Source organism: Symphalangus syndactylus, chromosome 10 (genome assembly GCF_028878055.3).
Source record: "Symphalangus syndactylus isolate Jambi chromosome 10, NHGRI_mSymSyn1-v2.1_pri, whole genome shotgun sequence".
NCBI lineage: Eukaryota > Metazoa > Chordata > Mammalia > Primates > Hylobatidae > Symphalangus > Symphalangus syndactylus.
The window spans coordinates 17,890,295-17,918,268 of record NC_072432.2 but is presented as its reverse complement, the minus strand read 5'-3'; the positions used below and the strand labels follow the sequence as shown (position 1 = coordinate 17,918,268).

General features: G+C 43.9%; 1 protein-coding gene across 12 annotated transcripts in view; it reads right to left on the bottom strand.

Annotated features, from left to right (window-relative positions):
- FAM107B (family with sequence similarity 107 member B) overlaps positions 1-27,974 on the bottom strand; it is a 255,320-nt gene that overhangs the window by 20,746 nt on the left and 206,600 nt on the right. Inside the window, exon 1 of one of the 12 annotated variants that reach the window (XM_055296545.2) lies at positions 13,631-13,647. The exons of 10 other annotated variants lie outside the window; for them this stretch is intronic. The gene's annotated coding sequence lies outside the window, so the exon portion shown is untranslated. Of the gene's footprint in view, positions 1-8,745; positions 8,765-13,630; positions 13,648-27,974 lie in introns of those variants that run through there. One more of the 12 variants, XM_055296542.2, reaches the window with a different exon arrangement.

The following is a 27,974-nucleotide window of genomic DNA, read 5'->3' as shown; positions in this document are numbered from 1 at the left end:
CAATTCCTGGCTCTGGGGAGGATGTAAAAATGGCTTAAGGGGTGAATAAAATCCTTCAAGGGCCCACAGCCAACTATAACAGCTCCTTGTCTTGGCAAGAGGCTGATCCTTGGTGACTTTTTTCACCCAGTTGAAAGTCCTAGGACTGCAGATATAAGACACAAACCCTGCACCCTCACTTCCTCTACTCCTGTGCAGATTCTAGAATTCCCTGGTATACTGCAGAACTACCCTCATCCTGTGAGTAGTACCTGGTGGGAGGGAGGAATGTCCCCTAGGTTCAGCCAACAGCAGCACATCTATGGGAGAAACGAGAAGGGCAACCAGACGTCTGCCATGTTTACCATGTGGACGTGACACACAGTCAGAGCCTGCTCCACTCTGCAGCTCTGGGCATCCCAGCCTAGTCAGTCCCATCTGAAGCCCCAAAGCACAGAATGTTTATCAACCAAACAGGTGCATTTGGGCTTATTCCCAGGACAATGGCTGGGCCTGAGAACTATCCCAGAGAAATTTCACCCTGAGAAGGACCTTGGCTAATGTTCCCCACACCAACTGCTACCCAGGAGCTGGCAGTGTCACTTGGCTTGTCAGGTGATTTTTCCGGTAAGAAGTGCCTGTGCTTTTGGCCCTCAAGGTCTGTCCCCAAGGGCTGTGATCCATGGTCACTAACAGACAACAAATATTCACAGCAACAGCATGTTTCTATCCGCATGACAGTCCACACCCGGTGGGGTTTTCTCAGGCCATCCAGGGCTCCCTCCTTTGGTGACACTCTCCTGGGCCTCTCCTGGGTCTGGGGCCGGTGTCTATCTCCTTGCTGATGCGAAGGCAGCCCCTGGACCACTCTCCCTCTGTCCTCCCCCATTCTCCCCCAGCTTTCTGCCCACACTTCCTCTTCCCTCCCTTTAACGCCACCAGCAATCCAAGCAGAGGGCCACAGCCCTGTCCTCTTCTCTCGGTCATGCCTCTGGAGACTCCACACACCTGTGCCCCTTCTGCTACATGAGCTGTTTCTCAAGTGTGTGTGGAGATAGTTCCTGACTTCCCGAGCTCTGGCTCTGAAATTCCAACTTCGTACTGCAATGTTCACCTCAGGATCAACAGGCGTCAAGTTGAGCTCCACTTTACTCGCCATTTACTGAAGGCCTCCGAGGCGCCAGACACTGCCCAGGTGCTGGAAAGGACACTGAAAGGACAGAGCCGACCCCACCACCCCAGAGGGCCTACACTGTAGCAGAAGTCATCCCAGGCAAATTTGAGTTGGAGCTATTGTTTCTCAAAAGCAACAGAGACGACAGCACACACACCATTCTTCCACTGAGAAACAATCCCTTGCAGTCTTCCCTTAACTTCCTTATTTCTCCCAAAGGTTCTATCTCACAGGTTTCAACCCTAAGTACAGAATCGATCATCAGTTCCCTTCCATAAACGCATCTGAAAATCGCCCCCTATCACCAGTCGCTCATCCCTCATCCTGGGAATTGTGCACTTGGCCTCTCCATGGCCTCCATCCCCCCCTGCTGCCTTTCCCTCTAATCCAGCTGCATCCTCAGTCAAATCCAATGAGCTAACTCATTTAATCAGATCAGGGCTACCAAGCCGAGCATCAGTGTTCACCTCAGGAGAGGATGCTAAACTGCTTGGCCTTCTGTGGCCCCCTTCTCGATAGTGGAGTCCTCAATTACCTTTACAAATATGTGGTTCTTAACTCTCTGGCATCAACTCCAGGCAGCCAGTACACATCAAGCCCGTGAACGTTCCCATCTCCACCTCTGCTCCCAGATTTCCTCCTGGGCAGAAATCCCTCCTCCCCGGCCAGTAAAACTCCAGGCACCGTGCAAAGACCAGCTCACAGCCTGCCTCTCCAAGTCTTCCCGGGGCCTCTCCCCCGGAGACATGTCCTCCTGTTTGAACTGCTATGGAAGACTCCACTGGACGCCCCTCGCCCCAGGCACTTCCCCACCTGTGGGCTAATTTCCCACGTGTTTCCACACTGTCTCCCCTTGAAGGACATAGAAGTGAATCTCTGCAGAAGGGGAAAGACCTCTGAGTGACTTCCATCCTCTCCCCTATGCTCTGGCACTATGGCTTGTACACAAGCCATACAGGGTAGCAGCGGCCTCAAAGTGACTAGCAGACACAGAAGAGCTAGGAGAAAGCTGGAGCCGCCGACTCCTTGTGCCTCTGGCTGACCTCCAGAGGCCCGCAAACCTCTCGTCTTACCTCCCATTGCCTTCCCCAGCCCTGGGCTGTATGTCACACTGTGTGCACCTTATTAAAACGTACTGAATGGGCCGGGCACGGTGGCTCACACCTGTAATCCCAGCACTTTTGAGAGGCTGAGGCGGGCAGATCACTTGAGGTCAGGAGTTTGAGACCAGCCTGGCCAAGTAGAAACCCCGTCTCTACTTAAAAAATAATAATAATAATAATACAAAAATGAGCCAGGCATCATGGTGCACGAGTGTAGTCCCAGTTACTTAGGAGGCTGAGACACAAGAATCACTTGAACACAGGAGGCAGAGGCTGCAGTGAGCCGAGGTTGCGCCACTTCACTCCAGCCTGGGCAATGCAGTGAGACTCCATCTCGAAGAAAAAAAAAAGTATCGAATGAACAGGATAATACGGGGGGCTCAGAGTATCCAAATGGAGGAACTCACCCCACCAAGTCTTCCCTGGCTCCTCCTCAGTGTTTCCCCTTTACACTCCTGCAGGACTCCATTAATAACTCTTGAAGGATACTAAAGTCTGCTTCTATTAAAATTAAATTTGAAGTTGTCTTCTTTCTCATGTTAACCCTACAAAGGGAAGGCCTGACTCGCACTCAGTTCTTAACCTCAGAAACATCTCAGCCACACAGTGGTCAGCTGAAATTGACCAGATAATGCTCACCTTACACTTAGAAGGGCAGACATCAGATTTCCAAAAGGAGCCAAAAACAGAGTAGGGGAGGTCAACCCACACTTTGAACAAATTCTGTCGTCATTTGATCTTGAAAGAGCTCAGAACTAGTAAAACATAACCTTCTTAACACATACCAGTACAGAGAACCAAATACCCATTTCTCTAACCAACAGATGTGCTTCCTTTTGAATAAGATGGCTCAAAAAAATTCTCACTAAAAGTCTGTAACATTAATTGCTGTATATCAACAGTGAGTCTTTCGCCAAAGAAAGATAACTTAGACTTCTGTCTGGTGGGAAATAGATATATTAGTACATTGGCTTGCATAAATATTCCCATGAAATAATTAGTTCATTAATATGCAGCACATTAATCTGCAAAAACTTCTAAGCAATCGAAATCCTGCCCAATTAATGGATTTCTTTAATAACTGATTGCCTTAAACTCATTGGCCTTAAAATTGATAAATTACACTTATCAAATAACATTTGATAGATGACTATTAAGTGATTTGGAGTTTCTCTCTCCTATGTAAAGTAGCTTGATGAAATCTGAAATTCAAGGACTCTTGATTTTACCAGCAAAGCATGTTCTGTGGTCTAACAGTGTCACCCAGTGGTAAAAGGCACAGTTTGGTGTTCAGGGGAGCTGTTGCTTTTTAAAAGAAATAACCCATCATACGTGTTTCTTTACTAAAAGGAAAGAAAAAAACACTTTTTTGAATTGCAAGAAGAAAACTAGTACATATATTCTAAAAAACATAACTGGCACAGAAGAGAGCAGCTCTTCATCCAAGGCCACTCTGAGGCCTTTGGAGACCACTCAGGAAGGAGCGCGCAGTCCTGAGCTCGGCCTCCTGAGCTCGGGAGAGAGGCACGGTGGTGTAGGACCTGTGACTCAGGAGCAGCGCAGGAGGAGTTGAAATCAGCCCGTTCTCCAGGCCAAACGAGAGACCACAGGCCACCCTCGCTCTCAGCTGCACTGTGTCCTTCCTGCTTTGCCCGTCTACCATGCAGTCACAATTCTCTAAAGTTCAGCTCTTCCAGAAAAAAGAAACAAAAAGCAGCCAATTCTGTTCCAAGGTTCACTATCTGATCCTAAAAATTTTAAAAAGAAACCCAAAAACTCTCATATGGTGAAGCTTAACAGAAATAATAAATTATTTAGCTTCCTTATCTGCAAAAAGAGAAAGTTGTGCCAGATGACCCTTGAGATCCCTTATTAGTGAAATGTTCTGATAATAAAGAAGAGTTTGGCTCATCTGCTGGTCTCCACCACACAGGCTTATAACCAAGAGCCCTACAGCTCGTCCCACCCTGAGGGCCTGACTGACCTTGGAGGGCCCCACCTTCGCCTCCATTCACTCACCCCTGTTCCCAAGAACCACTGACTTCTCTACATGAAGCCTACTTTGAGTAAGTTTTTAGGTACGGATGCTGAGTTACCCAAGCTGTACCCACCCTCACTCCAAGTACCCCGAGGAGAGACTCAACTGCTTGGCCCAGGGTTAGAGAGGCCCACACGGGAAGGCAGAGTGGAGCAGATGTTACTTAAACAAAAGTCTGTATCCTGGGGCTCCCACCTACCACAGTCAAGAAACACATTTTTAAAAAATCAAGACCCTTGAACTAGCAGCAGTAGTCACCCATACCGTATAAGATAAATAAAAGTAAGCCAATGTTTATTCTTTGCATAAAATCACCTATATGAACACCTATACATTACAGCATCATTCAGTTAATTCAAGTCTGAATCCCAGAAACTCTCCTGAAATCAAGCCACAGTTCAGCCCTATTCTTCCTCCCTAGTTTTTCCTGACATACCTTTGCTTACTCTATAAATCCACAGATATTCTTCTTGCCTACTCCCACCAAAGCCCAAATACACATGAAAAAAGGTTAATGATGAAGTTTTTCTTATTCCCTTACATTTAGAAAATCAGCTTCTACTCTCATAGACTACTTGTGAGAAGACAAATTTCTGCTACTCTCTTTCTGAAGAATTTGTTGGCAATGTGTAGCAAAAGGCCTTACCATGAAACACCCTTGAACATAGTAACTCCACTTTTAGGAATTTACCCTAAAGAGATCAACAGAGAGGTAGACAAGTGTACACAGAATGATATTTATTCCGGCATGGTCTATGATAGTGCAAAAAATGGAAGCCATTTAAATATCTAATAATGGAATACAGTGCAGCTTAAAATCATCCATTATTAGAATAAATAATGAAAGGGAAAATATTCACAAGGCACTAAATAGGAGAAAAACATTAGGCTCCAAACAGTATGCCCTTTACTTCGGAAAATAAATGCCTACGTGTGTGTCTGTGTGTACAAATGCACAGCATGGTGATCCTCAAAGTGTCATCTCAGGGTCCGAGGCATCGGCACTATCATGGAATTAGTTAAATGCAAATACCGGAGATGCAGTGAATCAGAGTCTCTGGGGGTGGGCCCAGCAACCTGTGTTTTATCATGTTTGCTAAGTGTCACATAACCTTTGCAGAAGACATTAAATTTATTCCATCATACAGACAGGAAAATTAAGGCCCAGCAAGGCTAGGTGACTTGCCTAAATCTACAAGGCTAATTAAGTGGCAGCATCATGCAGCTAGCTCCAGAGTCCATGCTCTAAGCCACTTTGCTACAGCACCTCTCTATATTAACTCTCCTATTTGGATGTGTGCTCTTTCTGCTAAATCAATGGCAAGATGCATCCCACTGTTGTCTGATCATCTTCGTAGTGGTTTAGCGCTTCTGTTACAAAGCTATTGATCTGGGGGTTGAGGGTGTCTTGGGCTCTATCACTAACATCCCCATTAATATACCTCTTGATGAATACCTGGTTGACATCTTTGAAGGCTAAAAAAAGATATTTAGATCTAAGTGCACATTAAATACCAGCACACATAAGCAAAAACTTGAATGTCATCAGCAACGACATGCAGCATGATACTGACTAAACACACAAGGCTTGTTGCCTGCTAGAGGTGGGCGGCCATGTGGCAATCCCATGCACAGCTTCCAAACCACCTGGCCACCATCTTTGAAATTATACAAGCTTTGATTGACTTCTTTTCCTTTTTTGGTTTTTGCATGACTTCAAAATTTGCATGTAACAGAATCCTTATTTATATTATGTTATAGTCACAAAATTAAAATTGGTAAAATAAGGTTATCACACTTAATTCCTAAATTGCAAGTTCCTGAATAAAGAGGCCTCCCTTGGAATTTTTCTCCTATGTTATTTTCTGAGGAGAAAACACCTCAGTCATTCATCTCAAGAAAATACAAAGAAGATGGACTGAGAAGATGGTTGATTTCAGCCTAATCATTCCTGAGAGGAAGGAAACTACACAGACCACGAAAAGCTTCCTGCTGGGCTAGCTTTCAAAGCCCTCAAACATTCCTGTCTTCAAGAGCTGAATAATAATTCCGTAATATTTATGACCTGGCCCAACTGGCCAAACAAACTAATACTTTCAAAAGAAGAGACTATCTTCAAACAGACTTAATGACAGAAACTTTCGAAGGAACACAGAGACCAGGTGTTCAACTTCCTCATTATGACAGATGAGGAAACTGAGGCCCAGAGAGATGAAATGACTAAGTTAAGAGAGTGGCAAAGACATTCTGGACCACACAGTAGCAAAGCTCAGACTAGGACCAACATGGGAGTCTGGTCCACTCTTCACTACCCAGCACTGCCTCTCACTTCTGACTGCTGTGCAAATTTTCTAAATTGATTGTCCACATTTTCTACTGATCTGTGGGTGTTTTGGCACTGTGAGTAACACCACCATTAACGTTACCTCTGGATCAATAACTGGATGGCATCTTTGAAGACTAATATGTTTCAACTGTAAGTACACTTTAATAACAGCTCGACAGTTTTATCTGCTTCTACAGCCGATCAAGTTTTAAGACAGTACAAAGTCATCATGATGATTTTTAAAGCTTCTCAAGCTAGGAAAAAACTACCCATCTGCCTTTTTTAAAATTTGCAGTATTACCACTGAGCAGCTACAATGTTTAAAAACCAGTGACTGCTCAGACACGGTTATTTAGACATCCTCTAAGTCCCTACTTCCCACTGCATCTTGCTCCTATTAAAACCTACTATTCCTCAAGCATCAGCATTCAGAATGAAAGTAAGTTGGTGAACAAATTAAATTCAACCCTACCAACCTTCAAAGTAAAGACCAGTCTAATTGACAACCTGACCCCCATATTCCCATCAGAACATAATGAATGCTCAAAAATGGACACAGATGGGCCCACATTACTACCACAAAAATAACCAGATGCCCCCTTTTCTCACCAACACGTATGATTGCAAATTCTTTACTGCATGGCCACTCTAACTCTACTTCAATCTCCTACCTCCTAGATAAAAGTTGTTGGGATACTCAATCACTGAATTGTTTCTGCCTCCTGGCCACATCCAACCCAGATCTGGCCCCATTTCCCTAATTCCACCTTCAAATCACCCAGTCCAACAACAACCCCAAGTCTGCCTTTCCAAAATAGTCCCAGGATTCTTCTGGGTACACTGGCCCCGGCAGAAGCAAGCTAAATGAAGCCAACTTCTGTATAACTACACGTTGTGTTCCCGGTGGGTTTTGGCTGATGAAATTCGACACTGTTGTCTGAAGTCACTAGTAATGTATGGCAGAGTAGAAAGAACCTTAAATAAAAGGTCCACAAACTTAAATCCTGACTTCACTTCTCTGGGTTTGTTTCCTTACTGGTAAAATGACAACCAGACATCCTATCATTTTGTAAGTTTTTCATCTCAAATCTCTGTATATTGGACAAATTGTGGGTCAAACAGGTTTGTTTCTACAGAAGAATATGTTTTAACTTCCAACCACTCACTCACTACAGGTTGAGCATCCCTTATCCGAAACACCAGAGGTGTTTCAGATTTCAAAGCTTTTCCAATTTTAGAATATTTGGAATATTTCTCAGTATCTACACTCTGAAATGCTCCGGTGAGCATTTCCTTTCAGCAGCATGTCAGTGCTCAAAAAATTTTGAATTTTGGAGCATTTCAGATTTCAGATTTGGGATGTTCAGCCTATATTTCACTTTTGAAATACTGAATTAGTTAAGTGTTTGTCTGGAAAACTTCATTTTTCACTCTTAAAAAGAAAAAAGAGACCTTAATGCCAGAAACAACGGTAACAAATGATGTGTTTTTTCTGTAGGCTTAAAATATTCCATAATTAAAAGAATTTAAGTTGGCTCTCATTTGATTTCTGCTTCCGCAATGAAAACTGAGCGTGAGGACTGGGACACATCTCTGTCTCGGTCTTTGGAGGATTGTCTGTCTCTAACCAAACCCTAGAGAACAGCTATTTCCATGGCCCAGGCCCTTTTAATTAAAGTCTGTTTTCCCACTTCCCTCTCTTCAGGCCACCTCGTGGGCTTTCTGTGAACAACCAATACGCAGGCTTCTCAGGGAGGACACCAGAAACAAGAAAGGAGTAAAGCAACAGCTGTCAGCAAGACCAGGACCCACAGCGCTCGCTGGTTGAGTGAACCTGGTTCGCTGAACCAGTTACTGTGTCTCCTACAGGGGAGCACAGGGTGGGCCTGAAGATCGAGAGGGGAGTAAGACGTGGTCCAGGAGCTCCCAGCCTGGAGGAGAAGACAGCAGACGCGACAGAAGCACCCGAGGGTCAACAACTGTGAACACGGACACCCTGGGGGTCCGGGGGAGGCACAGGGAGGCCTCAGGGACCAGATGCTCTTCCGACTGCACCTCCTGCCAGCTCCAGGGAAGGCACTTGTGCCCTTGTACACAGGTGCGTGGGGCGTAGGGGTAACGGCACCTGGCTGCAAGTAGCTGGAAGCGCTGGGCTCCTCTGCAGTTCACACGAGAATGCTGGAGTTGGCCCAGGGCTGCTTCATCGCTTGGAGGTGGCAGGAGGGACCTGGGCTCTTCTCCTAGCCCTGCCTCAGGCACACATGGGAAGAAGGGAAGGCAGAGACAGCCCCTGAGAAGGGCTCTCTCCAGCTGGGAAGGAAGGAACTCCCAGAAGCCCCCGGGGGCCTTCCTCCATCGCCTCATTGGCCAGAACAGTGTCACATGACCACTCTAGCCGCAAAACGTGCCAGAAAAATGCAAATTGGCATCCAGCACGGAAGAGGGGATGGCAACGGCTGTCAGGTGGACAATCAACACTCCTCTACACGTACACATGCACACGCGTGCGCACACACACACACACACAGTTACCGACTGAATGCTGAGTTCCCCCAAAATTCCAATGTTGAAGCCCTAACCCCCAAAGTGACAGTATTTGGAGGTGGGACCTTTGAAAGGTAATTAGGTTTAGATGAGGTCATGAGGCTGCAACCCACATGATGGGATCAGTGTCCCTATAAGAAGAGGAAAAGAGACCAGAGCTCCTTCTTTCTCAATCTCTCTCCCTGTACTCTCCAGCCTCAATGCCATGTGAGGACACAGTGAGAAGACGGCTGTCTGCAAGCCAGGAACCCAATCTGCTGGCACCTTGATCTAGGACTTCTAGCTTCCACAAGTGTGAGGAAACCAACATCTATTGTTTAAGCCACCCAGTCTATGGCATCTGTTATGGCAGCCTAAACAGACTAAGACACATACAAGAGTCAACTGCCTTCAAAGGCAAGCCATCCTCCTGACAAGTAGCTCGCCAGGCCCCTCAGTTAACTACTCTGGATCCAGCTCCAAGTTGAAAGGGAAACAAGAGCAATGGGAGTTTCTTAGAAGTGCTGAGTACTCGCAGCATCTATAATAAAAGCTGCAATAAGCAACAAATATGAGAGAAGTTTAGACCTTTTAGCCTCAGCTTTTCCATTTATGTGAAGCCTCCCTTTTAAACTAAGGGGGCTTTGGCAAAAGTTTAAATGTAAACACATTTGTAGTGAGTGTGGGTACTGGCATAAGGGAGTAAACTACACTGCCTCTGAACTTTCCCTGATTCAACTCTGCACATTAACTCAACTCCCTCTGGAGGCTTGTGGTTCCAAGACGCCAAGCCTTGCCACTTTCCCACAGGCTGCCCTGCAGAGTCACGAGTAAACAAAAGCAAGGCAACCCCAGCTCCACGAGACCATTCACTCACCACCGACAGTGATCTCAGTCACCCCATCACAGCACACCCAAACCCAGAAACTCGAAGTGATCTCCCCACAGGACTCAGCTGAAGCCTTTCACTAACTGTACGGACAGTAACGGACACAGGAAAACTTAAAAGCTGAATGGGAAAATGACTGCATTCTGCAAGTGAGCACCCTACTTGGCAAACAAGGAACACAGAACGACGAAAGCCTAAAAACAAAGAGCTCACTGGTAAATACGCAGACATCGGGTGCCACCTGTCTATAGAGCATAACAACCATTTTTCTTACGGGAATGGAAAAGAGGCTGTTTTAGAAAATATTCAACATTTCAAAAATTCATGTAATTCTGGAGTTAAAAGAGGCCTTGGAGAAATATCACTTCATTTTAGTGATGAGGAACAGAGACATCAGTCATAATCCAGATCCTATAGAAGTGAAGTGATCCGATTCATCTTGACCCCAACAGGATGCTTTTAAGGATCATTTAAGACTACTGCAGTAATCTTATGTCTACTTTGCAGCGTCCATCCTCAAGTCAATTCTCTTGTCTGTCTCTCTCAAAACAAAGCCTTAATAGTCACTCCTTCTCCCACGACACAAGTCTGTGAGAACAACCACCACCTACCACTGAGTCTGCAGCTCTAGTCCTCGGCTGTCAGGTATGAGGACTTTTGCCCCAAGAACCAATACATATCCCTCCATCAAGGTACTCATTCTGGCAATTCATTGCATTGCAATCAAGTCTGTTACTACCTAATAACTCTATGGTCAAGTGATGTTTGCCCAAAGTCTCAACACACCGAGGGATTTAAAACCTACAGCAGCAGTAATGACTCAGGGAAAGAACAGAAAAAGGTGGTGCCTTAAGTAAATGCTCCACCTGATATGAAGTCCACATGAAATGGAGAACTCGGCTTCTTTCCCTGAGTTACCCAAGTTGTCATGCTTTCATTTCTTTTGTTGTAACAGGATTCATTACCCACGAACCCAGCATCCTATCAGCTTTGACTTCACTCACAGCTCTTATCACAAAGGTCAGAACTTTTTTAACAGTACCTTTTTTAAGTTCACATAAATAGGAGCTACTGGTTACTTTAACTAAATGAAAAGGACAAGGACAAAGGACACGTTAACATACTCATAATGAAAACTTGCCTTTTACTGACAGCTGGTTATAAAGGAAATCATTCATCACTTCTAGAGGAACAATTGTAAAATAATTATCTAACAAGAAAATAACACGTCATCATAGCTAACTACTTCCTTTATGCCTTAAAATAATTAATCTGAACAGCTTAATTACAGTAGGATAGTTTTACCTCCTTAAATGGATTGAGTACTTAAAAATGTAGCACAAAGGCCACGAAAAATGAGACAATTCTTTTCGAAGTTTTCTGAGGCAACTCAGAGTTGAAAGAACAAAATCTAAAAGTTATTCTCTACATTTTGGTTTATAGTGTTTTTGTTGTTTTGTTTTGTTTTGTTTTTTGAGATGGAGTTCGGCTCACTGCAACCTCCACCTCCCAGTTTTAAGTGATTCTCCTGCCTCAGCCTCCTGAGTAGCTGGGACTACAGGCACCCACCGTGCCCGGCCAATTTTTGTATTTTCAGTAGAGATGGGGTTTCACCATGTTGGCCAGGCTGGTCTTAAACTCCTGACCTCAGGTGATCTGCCCGCCTTGGCCTCCCAAAGTGCTGGGATTACAGGTGTGCGCCACCTCACCCAGCCGATAATCTTACAAATGTCAAACTGAGTAAGATTCCAATTATTTGTGAGTATACTTTATTCAAGATTTTAAAATTCAGTTTATAGTAGAAAGTACATAAACACAATGGTACATGGGACATATTAATTAGGAAGGACACTATTTTCCTTTTTTTTTTTTTTAAGGACACTATTTTCCTAATTTCATCTATGAATCTTTAGAATTGAAGACATAAACCTTATTTTCCACTTACAAAATATATTAGCTCTGGAAAAAAAAATCTCTGTATTACCATTACTATAAATTGTTATACCTGATAACATATTATCACCAATGTTAAGGAATCTCTTTTTCTCCTTCTATAGTTTAATCCACTGAAATGCCAATCTCAACAGCCCCTATTTGTACCTTTCTGGCTTTATCAAATTCTCCCCAATTCTCCCCCAAAAAGGCTTCAGAGCCTTCTTGGTGACCTGTGACACTAGCTTTTCATATTTCAACCCTACAGCGATTGGACTGTGCTTCCTGTCTACTTTTGCCACACATTTAGCCTCTCAGAGACCTGCCTTCTGTGACATACGGAGTAGTTCTATTGTAAAGGATTGCAAATTATTTTATTTAGTGTAGAGAAAAGGAAAATGACAGCCTTAGAGAAACAAAACATTTTTAATTTGAAAAGGACAGTCTGTGGTCACATCTACTCTGTGTAATTGCCTGTGATAACTGGCTTGGCCATGTGTGACTCTCCAGCTAGAAATGATGCTTGGGAAGATCTTAGTGGGAACCACAGAAGGAAGGAGGATGTTGCAAAACATTGCCATTGTGATGACCAAAGTCCTAAACCCTAAAACGGGTCACGGTGAATCCACTCAATGGTGTTGGAAATACAACTAAGAAAGACTCAGTTATAAGCACTTTCCTTCTCTGTGCAATTAGACTTGCTCTAAAGAATTCGGATAAACTTTCTAAAATATCTCAGATCAGAGGCTTTCAAACCCACTTTATTTATATACAGTGATCCAATACCCACACACACCCAACAATGAAAAAAAAAATGAAGTCAAGGTTTCCAGGAGAAATACATAGCCTTTACAACATGCTGTATACTCTGATAAGTTCATTATTTCGGCCAGGCGTGGTAGCTCACGCCTGTAATCCCAGCACTTTGGGAGGCCAAGGTGGGTGGATCACTTGAGGCCAGGAGTTCGAGACCAGCATGGGCAACATAGCCAAACTCCATTTCTACTAAAAATACAAAAATTAGCCAGGCACACACTCGTAATCCGAGCTACTTGGGAGGCTGAGGCCCGAGAAAAGCTTGAACTCGGGAGATGCACGGGTTGCAGTGAGGCAAAATCTCGCCACTGTACTCTAGCCTGGGTGACAGAGTAAGACTCTATTAAAAAAAAAAAAAAGTCATTATTTCACTTTGTTGTAATGCTTGTTGTGACCCACTAAACTAATTTTATGACCCACTAACAGACTGCCTAGCAGCTTGGAAAATCCTGCCCTAATTCACTTACTTAAACTTGCCACGATAATTTGGCAGCTCTCTTAAGACCCGTGACAGCACACAAAAACGTCCAACAGAAATGTACATTGGATGAGCTTGCTCTATACCACCTGTCATGATCCCTTCCAAATGGGAAACATTTAAACAGTTTTATTTGGGTTAATATTACTGATAGTAAGACATCATCTTCTCTTCCACCTACTCTTTAAACTACCCTTCTCCAATTGTTAAAAAATAATCTCAAATCTTTTTACCTGTGTGTGAATGAGGGAGGGAATACAAATTAAAGATGACTTCAATAATTATATCTGTTAACAGGTAAGTTTTTCCCCTACATCATGATGAAAGCTGAGGAATAAAGATGACCGAGACAGTAAATTTCCCCACACTTACTAAAATACTTTGTAAAGCAGTTCCAACAGTTTCTCTATCCAAAAATAAAATAAAATTAGCTTCAACTGCATTCTCCTTTAAAAAAAAAAAAAAAAAAATATAGTGAAAGTCAGTTAACAAGTTTCTTAATGCCAAAGCAATCATTCTATCTGTATAATTTTCTAAGAAGCTGAACAAAATTCCACACCCTTAGCTCAAATTAACAATGAGTAAGAATGAAGTTCTCTGGTCCCTGGTACCAAGAAACAGTCAAGGGCCATTTAACCCCACCACACAGGAAACTGGGCAAAAAGAGTAGGGGAGATACTAAGAACTGAGGCACTTTTCATCCTGACCAAAAGAGATGAGGCAACAGTAACAGTATGACTCGTAGAAGGAGCCCAAGCTTTAGAGTCTGAGGAACTCAGCCCAGCTCAGCCCAGCTCTGCCGCGTATCAGCTGGCCTTAGTTCAGCAGCAAAAACAACAAAAATAATTACTCAACTAATATTAGCTTTGAGCTGGGCAGTCCTAGCCACTATCTCAGTGAATTTTTACAGCACTCTGAGGTAGGTTCTGAGGGCCAGAGAGGCTAAGAAAGTTGCCCAAATTCATACAATTAATAACAACTAATAATGGGAGGGCCAAGCTTCAAACACAGGCTGACTCGTTTTAAAGCGGTTCAGGGGGTTCAGGTAGCTTTCTGAGCCCGTTTTTCCTTGTCTTCACCTCCCAGGCTTGCTGCAAGGATTGACGCCTCTGGCCCATCCTAAGAGGCTCACTGCCACACATATGTCATATATAATTAATGTATAGTAGATACAGACTCACCTCATCACAGGCATCTCAGGTAAGCTGGCCTCGCCTGTTCAGAGAGTTAGAAATGGGCTTTTTCTTTATCTCCTTTTTCTCTACCCTCCCACTGCCTTACCCCACAAACACACCTCCCCCACGAATACTTCCTACCCACCTTATGGCAGTAAGACCTAGTTTACAGCACTGCAGGCATGAGAAACATGACACCCATCGTGAGTATGTTTACTAAAGGAAGGGAGGTGGGTGCTAGCATTGCTCAGACAGGGCAAAGGTGCCAGGCAATTCAAAGCCAAGACAATGACAGTCAGAGAGCCTTAAGGGCCGGGACTCAGACTGGGCAGGAGGAATGTGCTGGGACAGCCATTAGATTAAACTTATTTACCCAACAAGGTCTCTGCCACCCAACAGAAGGGAGGCAGGAGAGGCATGAAGGCTGGTACTGCTGGTGTGAGATGGACTGGACCAGTTGTGACGTGGGGATCTGGCACAAATGAGAGGAGCAGGGTCTCAAACATGCCAGGAGTTCTGCTTAAGGCAATAAATAATCTCACAATGGAGTGCAGCGTTGCATAAACATTGGTTTTGGAAACAGGAAGTACCAGTACCAAGCAGCTAATAAGTTTCAACAGAACTTTTCAAAACAGGGTTACATTGTCCCTTTCTTTCCTGTGTAAGGTAGATGACAAATGCCATCCCCTCCAATCCTCTACCAAAAAAGTGGGTCAGCAGAAGCAGTAACGGGCGGTCAATGAAGTTAACCAAAGTATATCAACCAAAAGCTCATTTAACCAAGTGGATGAAAAATATGCCAATAATACACCATCACCTGATGACTGAATCAGGCATTTTTTAAAGCAAGTATAGAGCAACTGTGAGTATGCAAGCTCCTATGGTCTAACAAGTTACCTGTCAATGTCAGACCAAAATTGTCAGTTGTCATAGCAACAGTACACAACACTGCCTGCTCAGATTAGTCATAAGCACTTGCGCTCTTTGTTTTACGTTATAAATATACAACTATTATAAAAACTATCTTCCAAGTATTAAGAAATCACTACTTTCTCAAACCAGAGGGATTTATAACCAAAGTCATAATCTTGACTTGGAGAAAATCACCCATAAGCCTAAATGATATAAACTGAATTTATAAATGTTCGGGAAACAGGACATTGTTATTATAAAGTTGTTTAATGATTTGAAGTTATACGATTTTTTTTACCTCAAGAAAAAAACATTGATTATAAAACTGACTACTGGATTAAATAATATTATCTAACAAAAGCAGATTTACAAAGACATCTATTATTTTAATTAAGTAGTGATGACATTATGAACTTGGAATCATACTCCCACTGACATAATTTAATGCCTGATTACAAAACAAAGTATTCTAAACATTTTACTCCTGTCTTTAATCTAGTTTTATTTTGCTCACTCTTATTTTTTTAAATAAGTTATTCCCACCCCATTAGCAAGAAATAAATCTTGTTTTCTCTTAAAATGTTCACTTCAGAGATAAAAAGATTCGATTCAGTGACTTGGAAAAATTGGGCATTATTTGTTTCCTCACTGCATCTGCTGCTGAACCATTTTCTCTACAATTAAACATCATGGCTTTATCAAAGAACACAGGTATAAACGTCAGAAACGCCAGGCCCAGTCCTTGCTCTGCCACCCAGGCGGCTCTGTGCCTTCAGAAAGCAAGTTCACCCCCTCAGCGTCAAAGTATCCTCACCTGAGCCCCAGCCTAGGCGATCAGAGGTCCTCACTAATCAGGACAGGCCAATGCTAAACTTGCAGACATCTTTCTCTCTCTCACACACACACACACCACACCGGGCAGTGCAATCAGGCCACATGTGACAGGCCTTTCAAATCCACACACCCCACACCCAAAAGGGGAAACAGGAGAAATCTGATTTTACCTGGCTGCAAGTGCAATGCAGAATAACAACGCGAGCCCTAAGACACCTCTGATCCATGGGAATCCACATTAAAGCTGCACTGCTGCCTGGGGCCCCCAGGACTGGCAGGTGACGAAGCACAGAGAGAAGACAGACCAAGCACATTCCCTTCTCAATACTCAATATACAAAAACAGCACTATTTGACTAACAATGACTAGCTTAAAGTGACTTTCCAGAGCCCTCGTCCTTCCTGTCATCAGAACCAACTGATTGGAAGGCCAGTAATTTGATATCAGAAATTTACAATTGATAAAGTCATCAATGGTGACTCCTCCCAAATGCACAGCAGATCTAGAAATGCTGATCTCAGAGTTTCTGGACTGTTCAGGGCTTGACCAGGATTCTCTGGTTGAAAAAGGAAATACACCAGTCAGCACTCAGCATGCCAGAGAGCAGCCCAGGCCAAAATAATATTCATATTTGTCAAGCCCCGACCTAATGAGAGCTCAGCTCTGGACAAAACAAAGCCGTGCGCAATGTTTAGACTTGATTGACACCTACTGTGTGCTCCGTGCTACTGCCCCTGACTTGAGATCTCCCTGGTCCATCTGGGCCACAGGCTTCACAAGGCATCCTGCCATGGAACAGCAGGCAAAGATTTAGAAGGCCACTCAGCAAGTACCACTTCTCAAAGATACCCGGATAGTTTTGTGGCTAAAACAAATATAGTACCCAGGTTTTCGTTATTGAATAGAAAAGGTTCAAAGCAGGAAACGTGCACAAAGAATGGACTTTCCCCCCATGGGATTGTCAGGGTCTCTCAATAGCTTCTCCAATGCCCTGGCAGCGGCCCTCACTCCCCACCTGATCTGACCTGGGCCTGCTTCTCATGCCTCGTGCCAGTCTCTCCACCACCTTGCTCCCCACGCCTTAGCCACACAGGCCTGCCTTCACTCCTGGAACACACCAAACTCTTCCTGGGCTGCACGTCTTGGTGCACACGATGTCCCCACCTGGAGCGCATGCCCCTCCCAGGCCAGCCCCCTTCCCACACTTCTCCTGACCCCTGGCTCTTCCTCACCTTCTCAGTCTGTATTTCAATATCACCGTCCTGGATCGCCAATCCAACATGGGTCCCTCCGTGGTCAATCTCTGTCCTGAGCTTGTTTCCCAACTCTCACCATCTGTAATTGTTTAATTTATTGCCAGCCCCATGTGTGTTTTTGATCTTCTCCCCTCTAGGTATTTAGCTACCTAAATATCTCCCCTAGATATTTAGCTACCTACCTACCTACTTCTGGTTTGTACCTCGCTAGATCTTCAGGGCTAGGAATACTAAATGTTCAATTATCATCTGTTAAAGTGAGGAAATACCTCAATAAATTGTGCATGGAGAAAAGATGCAGTCTATAAGCATTTTTATTTGTACTAAACTGGTCACAGTGCGAAAACAGCTGTTCACTGATATTGGGCATAATTATTAATTTCTAGCCTCTATTTCTCCCTACTAAGTACCCAACCAGGTTGGGTCTATGCTCTACTGTAATGTCTTGATTAAAATGGGATTCTTTGTTATTTAACTGTTTAAAACTGGTAATAGAAATTATATCAACAATGATGGTTGGGTTCCCAGGTAATCCACAAAAATACGACTGCTACTACTGGTTAACATTCGAAGTGCTTACTGCGTCCCAGGCACTGCTTTAAACACTCATATTTCATCTCAACCTTCACAACAGTTCTATGAGGGAGATATTATTACCCTTATTGACAGAGGAGTAGCTGAGGCCCAGGGGGATTAGCAGCCTGCCCACGGTGATGCCATTGGAGGGGCCTAGCCAGGACCCAGCCAGGTCCACCTGATGCCAGAGTGCCAGCTCTTACTCAATAGTTCATCCCTTGCTAATGGAGCCCACAGGCTAGGAGGCAGGAGAGATGAGGTGAAGCTGTCTCTTCCTGATTTGGAGTCAGGCAAACCACTGTTTAAAATGTTTTTAGAAAAAATGAATTCATCTTTTGAGCCCCTCTCCGTGAGTCCAAGTAATTCCCTAATTCCTCAAGCTTGCCCTCCCTGTTCCTCAGTTTCCTCCTGCTTCCCTGGACTTCTCCATTAAATGCACCGCTAAGCTTGGGCATTCATGACACAGCCCATAATCACCTGCCTCCCCTACCAGTGTGTGTGTACACACACTCACGTGCACGTGCTCACACACACACACATACGTGCATGCGCACACACTCACACATACGTGCTCACACTCACACACATACGTGCACGCACACACACATGCGCGCACACGCACACACTCTTTCAAAAGCTCCAATTTGCTCCCTCTAGCTTTCAGAAGACACAGGGTAAACAAGATACCTAATTAAATTATTTCACCCTGAGGTATAAAAGGAAAATAATTCCTTGACCTTCCTATAGATGCTAAAATGCATAACTTTTAAAAGGTAACTTATTCACAAAGCACCGTTTGAATTATTATACAGCCAAAAGAATGACCGAAATTGGATGGCAATTTCCAGAAGCGTCCAGAAAGAGAGTTGTGTGGAGAAGCCATCTGGCTACTGCTCACCTGATCTTGATTTTTTTTTTTTTAACTGTATTCCTTCTCCATTTCTGAACTCAGCATCTAAGGTGATCCTGACTGTGCCTCTGGTGAAGGCAGGAAGGACTGGAAAACTGGGGTTGGGCGGGGAGTTGAGCAGGGGGCTTGCTAAGTGTGTGGAGCTGGAGACCACCTATAGTTTGTGGCTGGATTTTTTAAAACACAACACCTTAATATGTTCTGCCAGGTGTAGTGAAAATGTGCCTGATGAGCTTGAATTCTTATTTGCTTCCAAAAACTCTATGTGAAGGGGAGCCCAAATTAGGAGATGAAAACGCAGAAGAAAAAAAATAATAATAAACTTCAACTGCTGAGTTGTGTGGGTCCAACAAAGTAACAGAATTACACTTCCTTCAAAGCCACACTGGTTTTGTTACTTCCATGTGAACCAACTGGCCTAAGCTGACCTCCATTTCCCTTCCAACGCAGTCCAGCTGTGGCTTTCAACCCCGGCTCGCACATCAAAATCACCTGTGGAACTTCAAAAAAAAAAAAACAAAACTGGTGTCTAGCTCCAGCACAGAGAGCAGAGAAGAGAATCGATCAAGATCAGCCACAAGTACAACATGGCCTGTGCCGCAACACGACCATGTCCAGAGGGCAGGCTGGGGAGAACTGCAAGAACCATGTGGTGGACCCATCTCTTCTCCCCCGTCTCCAGGACCAAGCGTGGGAGCCAGCCACCCACCTGCGCAGCCAGCCTTCATGAACCCAGCTTTGCCAGCACTGAGGTCTGAGTACCAGGGACAAGGTGATGAATGGTCCTGGCAGACCTGCCAAAGAGCTTCCATTCTAATGGAAACCATACCAGGGAGATTTAAATCCGCCCGTTCTCTTAAAAAAAAAAAAAAAAAAGAGGAGGAGGCAACTGAACAGGGTCCCCTAAGCAATTTCAGCACCGAACTTCAGTCCTATAAGCCCGCAGGTTCTCACTCAGTTTTCAGAGGACTTTTTTTTTTTTGAGACAAGTCTCGCAACTGTACATTACCATATTCCATGACCATACTTTTCACCATTAGTCAACAGACACAGATCTTTATAGTTTTCTTTCTTTTTTGAGACGGAGTCTCCCTCTGTCACCCAGGCTGGAGTGCAGTGGTGCAATCTCGGCTCACTGCAAGCTCCGCCTCCTGGGTTCACGCCATTCTCCTGCCTCAGCCTTCTCCGAGTAGCTGGGACTACAGGCGCCCGCCACCATGCCCGGCAATTTTTTTTTTTTTTTTTTGTATTTTTACCTTCTCCAAGTAGCTGGGACTACAGGCGCCAGCCACCACGCACGGCTAATTTTTTTTTTTTTTTTTGTATTTTTAGTAGAGACAGGGTTTCACCATGGTTTCGATCTCCTGACCTTGTGATCCGCCCGCCTCGGCCTCCCAAAGTGCTGGGATTACAAGCGTGAGCCACCATGCCCGGCCTCTCAGAGGACTTTTTTGTGTAGTATTGGATGAAAGGAACTGTAAGAGCCTTCTCTAAATGTGGAGAGAATAATACTAGTATAAACCTCAACCTCCTCCTAATTCTTTCCATTTTCATACACTCTCTGAATTAAACAAATGCACAACCCTTGCTTCCCCAATCTCATTGCAACCTGCGTGCCAGGCACTCTACAACCCGTTGCTCTACTCAATAGCCTGATCCAGACCATCAGACAGTTTTAGTTCAGTGGCCCTTATGTACCCCACACTCTAGGCCTGGGTGACCACCATGCTCTAACACCAACAGTTTGTCCCATCTGCATTCTGGGTGGCTTATTTTTTTTTCGTCTTTTTTTTCTTTCCAATTTGGAACAAGCGCCCATCAAAGGCTTAGGAGATATAAAAGGTGTACAAGAACAACTCCAAGATCGCTTTTAAGAGTCTTTCTTCTTTCTGTAAAAACTAAACCAAGATACATAACATATGAGTGTCACATAATATCGCATGCTAATTCAGAAGCAAGCTATATGAAGCAAAAGGAAACACAGAGCTGTCAGAGCGGGAAAGCCCTGGAGGCACGAGTCAGCGATGACACCACAGGGTATTCAAGGAGCACCAGTGGCCTGCAGGTGGCAGAAACAATGGAGGAACCCGCCTGAGTCAAGGAGGACTCACTAGGTAAGCATGGGAAATAGGGCTGCAGAGGTGGACTGAGCAGTCGGTGGAAGGCTCAGAAGTCAGACGTGGCTCACCTGCGACAGGGGCCTCAGCAAGAGACAGGTGTGAGGGACACTGTTTTAGGCACATGGATTAAAAACACAGCTGCCATCAACATTGAGTCAGCCTATGTAAATGTCCGGCGCGCCAGTTTCTTCTCAACAAGAACTTAATCAGGGTGGCTCCCACCACCTCCATTCCTATCATCAGAATGGTTCAAAGTATGCCAAAACCCCAGTGTTTACATATTAGAAATTCAAAACTGCTTCCTGACAACCTTCCTGGGCTTTTCACATCCCTGTTTCTCCCCCTACGGAGCAGATGACTGTTCTGGGAGACAGCTGGCAGCAATGAGTACAAACAGCCAACTGTGTGGCCGTCGCGTTGTAATTTTGTTCCCTACACATCTGTCAACTGGGTGTCAGGCACAGGGTGTGCCACTGAGTCAAGCTACAACAAAACCAGCCATCATTCTCTGTCTTTTGAAAGGAGCCAGACACCTGGAGAGTAAATGCCATCTTGTGTAGAGTCACCCACAAGAGGGAATCTGGTGAATTCATCCTCCCATTAATTCATCAAGTATTTAGTCTGTGTCTGTTAAGTGCCAGGCACTGTTCACAACAACATGGGCCTAGCAGCAAAGGACACAAAGCTACTGCCCTCTTGCAGCCTGCATTCAGGGGCAGGCAGCCAACTGACAAACCGAGGGAAATACAATATCAGGCCGTGCAAAGTGCCATGCAGGGAAATACAGGTAAGGCAATGGAGTGGCAGGCTGCACTATTGCGGATATTCATGAAATACCACGCCGAGAGGACAGCAGACACCTGAAGGAAGTGAGGGACAGAGCCAAGGGCTACTAAGGGAAAGAGCTTCGGGGAGACGGAGCAGCAAACACAGAGGCCTGGGGTAGGTGGGGACAGCGAAGAGGCCTGACCAGGAAAGCGGCAGGGAGGTGGCATGATCAGGAACTGGGTTATGGTAAGTCTTCCTACCCTCAAAACCACAGGCGGGGGCAAGGGCGAGAGGCCCTGCAGTTTGTGGTCATGGCAATACAATAATGATAACACTCCTCATTCCTTATTTAGATCTGTTAACCTTTCCTAGTCTAGTCTAATACATAAAAGAAAGAAAGAAAGAAATGTAAATAGTGGATTCAACAATAAAAAAGAATAAACCATTAGGTATACTCAGAGTATATTTTTTTTTTTTTTTTTTTTTCTGAGACAGAGTCTCACTCTGTCACCCAGGCTGGAGTGCAGTGGCATGACCTCGGCTTACTGCAACCTCCGCCTCCAGGGTTCAAGGGATTCTCCTCCCTCAGCCTCCCGAGTAGCTGGGACTACAGGCATGTGCCACCACGCCCAGCTAATTTTTTGTATTTTTAGTAGAGACAGGGTTGCACCATGTTGGCCAGGCTGGTCTCAAACTCCTGACCTCAACCGATCCACCCGGCTTGGCCTCCCAAAGTGGTAGGATTACAGGTGTGAGCCACTGAGCCCAGCCTTAGAGTGCATTTTCTATTCCAAAAGGTTCAACTCATACTTAGTGATGGAAAGTAAATTTGAACATTTTCAAATGTAATGATGATGTTAACCAGTAGGGATGCCCTCAAATATAATATCCTCAATTGTTTTAAGCAGAGGACAGAATGGTCTTTCAATCTAAAACAATATTAGAATATTCAATTAAGTAGTTTTCCATCACAGTCTACACTTCAAAGGGTGATGCACCGTCCTAAACGGTCTTAGGAGAGATTCTAAACCCTGAGAGTCACTGACACATTTAACTAAAGCCACAGAACTATACATTCAGCTGGAGAAGTCAGTGATAATGTCTTCAAGCTTTACTACAAGTGGCAGAGGCAGAGTTGCTAATTTCCTGCTTTGTGGGTGCTTTGTAGCTTCTGAAGACATCTTAATAATCAACTATATCATAAGAAATGTAAAACAAAGAAATACAAACATGATGAAATCTTCCACTTGCAGGAAAACAGATGATCACCAAATTTGGAGTCCTGTCCACAAAAGACAAAAGTCTGGAAGTAACAATCCTTTACGACAATATCACGTCAGCCACATTATTAGTTGCAAACATCCTTTCTAAATCCAGGGGTAAGCAGGGAACTAATCCCCAGATATGAGCTGCTCTTTGCATTTCTGAAGCCACTTGAACTTCCAAGCATAAAACTGTGACGCTCATACCATTGGCAAACAGCTCAGACACAATAACTCAGAAGCTGACTGCATGCTAATTTCCATGTTATTTCTCAACTATGACAGTAGCTCTGTTATCCCATAGGACAAGATAGTCTTTTGCCATTTCACTTAGATAAGAAATAGAACTTGCCTGAGCTATAACAGAAATGAGAAAAAGCAAATTATGTCTCTGCTACGTGTGAAAGATTATGCAACTTTTCTTGAACAAGTCAAACCTTCTCTATTCAATCGATGAATTACTACTGAAATAAAGCGGAAAAACTGTGAAGCTTAAAACAGCCACAGAAAGGTTACAATAGTCTGTTAAATAAATAAAAACTTAAGGGAGAAAACAGATCTTTGTTACCACTCAAGTTGGAAATACTGGGGTTTTACACGTAGAAGGCAACCTACAGATGAGGGAAACAGTTTAACAGACATTTCTCTCGTAACAAAAAATACTTATTTTTTTCTTCTGATTTTAAAAGCAATGTGCTGATCACACAAAATTTGGAAAACACAGAAAAGTATAAAGAAAATTTCCTCCATGAATGCATCATTTAAAATATTTATATTTTGATAGATTTCCTTTCAACTAATACAATACACACCTCTTTTCATTTTTTAGCAAAATTGGGATATTAAATAGATAATTCATTACATTTGTAAGCATTTTACCTGTAATAACTTTTTCAATATATGGTTGCAAAATCTGCCATTACATGAATGTATTATAGCTGACTTAACTATTCCTCTATTGTCCTATTCAAAATGCAAGATAGACAAATTAATTTTAATGTAACAGAGCAGGAAAGATCATTGCTATGGCTTCAGAATATTGTAACTAACCTTTCAGACACTACCACTCGTCAGGTTTTGGTGTGGTATGAAGGAAGAATGTCCATAATTATCTGAAAAGGTTATTTCAATTCTCTGACCTTTCCCAATGATGTAACTGTGTGAAACTAGATTTTCTGCATATACGACCCCCAAAACAACCTATCCTGACAGACTGATTACAGAAGCAGACATGACAACACAGCCATTTTCTATCAAAGCCAGTTATGAAACAGATTCACAAAAATGGAAAACAATGTCACTCTTCTCACTAAATTTTTTTTTGGTTTTCACTTTTAAAAATCACTAAAGAGATAAATAAAACAATGTGAAACACTCACCTCACACCTTTTTTGTTTTAGGAAGGTTATTCTTCATCATAAATGGCCTTTTTATTAGTATGTAACAGGTTTATTATTGTTATTTTTAAGTGAACTTTAAAAATTTCTCAGTTTTAATTTTTAACATAGTAAAATATCAATAGATATAACCAAAAAAGAGTTCTTTAAGATTCTCAAATACTTTTTAAAACAGTGTAAAGGGGTCCTGAGGTCAAAAAGATTGAGACCCAGTAGGTAACAGAATGAAGAGTTTAACAGATAAATAAATCCATTAACATTGTGTTTGCTTGTTACTGACTTCTGCTTAAAAAGAGACTGCTCCGAGACGTTGAGCAGATCAGCGGCAGCTTTCTTGGGTAGAATTCTTCCTCTTCCGGCCACATTTACTCTCTGAATAATTAGGCCCCCAAATACTTGATCCATTTCACCGTTCTATATCAAAATAGTTTTCAAAGCAGATACTACAGGTTTGTGAGGAAACAGCGCCCCCAATAATCAGAGATGCAGATCTCTCACCACGACTACCTCACCACTTATTTGTTAAAAAAAAAATAAGATAAAATATTATCAAAACATTTTTGCTGCGGTAAGGGCAAACTGATTCAGACGACGGTATCTGAAATACACTCATCTCCATGGTTAATCATCACCTATTTTTACTTCCTCCCACCCAAATTGCACAAGTTAATTCTGTGAATTCTGCAGGGCAAATGGCACCAGTTTCCTTCCACCTGTTAATGCCCAGATCTCAACAGAAATAAGAAAACAGCCATTTATTTCCTGTTACAGCTTTACTTTCTAATCAGTAACAATCCAACTGAAAGGCCCAAAACTATTATAACATTACAGATATTTCTAATATCTCAAGAACAGGAATCCTACTATACCATTGTCCTACTCGTCCATATATAGTATTTTCTACACTTTCGTTCTAAAACAACAAAATGGTAACACTTGAAAAATTGGGCTGGGCTGGGCTGGGCATGGTGGCTCATGCTACTTGGAAGTCTGAGGCAGTAGGATCACTTGAGCCCAAGAGTTCAAGACCAGGCTGGGCAACACAGCAAGACCCTGTCTCTAAAAAAATCAATTTAATTCTTTAAAAAATTGGGCTGAAAATTAAAACAAACTCTTTCATTAAAACACGTATTTATTGAGTGTATAGCTTGTGCCAGGCACATGTCTTGACACTGAGGATAAAGCAGTAAAACTCCCTGCCTCATGGACTTATTTATCATAGCTTATTTTCTACTAGGGGAAGCAGGCATTTGACAAAGGAGTAGTAATGAAGTGTGCTGAGTTTTAACAGAGGAAGCTGAGGTCACCATGAGAAGAGACCACAGAAGTCCAGGGAGAGCATGTGATGAAATGCAGTCCAAGGGGAGAACCCTCAGCAGACATAGGCGCATGGGCTTGGAGCACAAGATGAGCCAGAAGAAGAAAGATGGGGCTCAAGTCTGGGGTTAGCACACAGATACAAACCCTGACTCACTGGGGAAAGAGTGAGGCCAAGTGCCGAAACAGAGGACACTGAGGAAGAACCAGTTCAATGGATCAGAGAAAACAAGGAAATCTGTTAGAGACTCACTGCCTTTTAGATACCTGCAAAGCATGCAAGGTTATAAAGGATGCACTGACATAGGTGCTTGAGCTCACAAGTTAGATATGGGCTGGATACATAGACGTGACAGCCAAAATCCTACAGCAAACGAAGCGACTGAAACTGCTGATATTCCTCAGCAGGGTGGCAAAAGTGTCCTCAAAATACCCAAATATAAAGGGGTGGGGAGAGGAAGGGGAGGCTACAAAGGAGGCTGAAGGGGATAATGGAGCAGGAGAAGGAAACCCAGGGTAGAGTGTCTCAGGCGCTCAGAGGGCAGGGGGATGTTTCACAGAGGAGGACGCGCTCCACAGTGGGAAATCCCAGCTGGCAAATGCTGCTGAGAGGCCAAGCAGGAACACAACCAAAGGGCCCTGTGGAACTTGCAGCAGGGCGGACCTAAGGCCTCTCTGCAGCACTGGCTTAGTTGGTGTGGGACTTTCACAGCCCCCATGCCTGAGGGGCCCCACACTTCGTTTAGTGCTTTTTTGCTACCATCTTGAAATTCTTAATTTTTGAACAAAGAACCCTGTATTTTCACTTTGCACTGGGCCCAGAAAATTTTGTAGCCAATCCTGACCCTCTGGTATCAGTTTCACTAAAGTAGCAGATATAAAAAATAGAATCTAGTGGATTGAGGAGTGAAAGGGGAATGAAAGAATAAGTAGGTAGCAAAGTGACTTTAAGGTGATCCCACATTCCTCTCCTCCTACTGTTCACCTGTCACCTGCTTCTAACAACAGAAGATGGCAAAGGTGATGAGATGTCACTCCTGTGAAGCCATCATGCTGCAATCTTCCACCCTTGCCAGCTGTAAGGAAGTAAGGACCCATGCACCATGGAACTGCAGGTGACCCATGTCCCACAACTGCAGGGAAATGAATTCTGCCCATGACCTGAGGGAGCCTGGAAACACCCTTCCTCAGTTGAGCCTCTGATGAGACCACAGCCCTGGTGCCCACCTGGACAGCAGCCTGGTGACAGCCTGAAGCACAGAAACCAGCTAGGCTGTGCCTGGGCTCCTGAACCACGGAACTGGTGAGGGAACCAACACAGGTTGTTTATGATACTGAGTGTGCAATCATTTGCTGTGTAGCAGTAGGTAATAGTACAAGGCAGAAAGTAGAACATGCTCTCAAAACGTTTAATCAAGAGAAGGAGAGAGAAAGTGGTCGCTGAAAGAGGAGAGTTCCAAGAAGGGCTTGGGTTCTGTTTTTGTCTTAAGATAGGAGAGACCTGAGCACTTGTAAATGCTCATGAGAAGGAAATACCAGGAGAGAGGTTTAAATCGGAGGTGGGGCCAGGTGCGGTGGCTCACGCCTGTAATCCCAGCACTTTGGGAGGCTGAGGCAGGCAGATCACGAGGTCAGGAGATCGAGACCATCCTGACTAACATGGTAAAACCCTGTCTCCACTAAAAAATACAAAAAAATTAGCCGGGCATGGTGGCAGATGCCTGTAGTCCCAGCTACTTCGGAGGCTGAGGCAGGAGAATGGCGTGAACCCAGGAGGCAGAGCTTGCAGTGAGCCAAGATCGCGCCACTGCACTCCAGCCTGGGTGACAGAACGAGACTCCGTCTCAAATACATAAATAAATAAAAATAAATCAGAGGTGGGAGAGAATGGTGGTGCAGAAATGGATTTCTAGAGAATAAATAAGATTCCTCTTTCACTATAAACAGAAAAACGAGAAAAGTACAGGTCCAGGAGCAGGCGGATTTGCAAAGGGACAGTGGGAGGATCAGAGAATGGCCTTCGCACGACTGTCCCGTGAGCTGTGGAAAGATCATCTGCCGAGAGTGAAATGAGAGGAGGAGGCACGGGCTCAGTGTGAACCTAGAGACTTAAGAAGCGTGGAGGAGGCTGGAAAAGTCATTATGGAGAGGAAGAGGGCTGATGAGGAAAATCTGATTTCCAGGCAGTG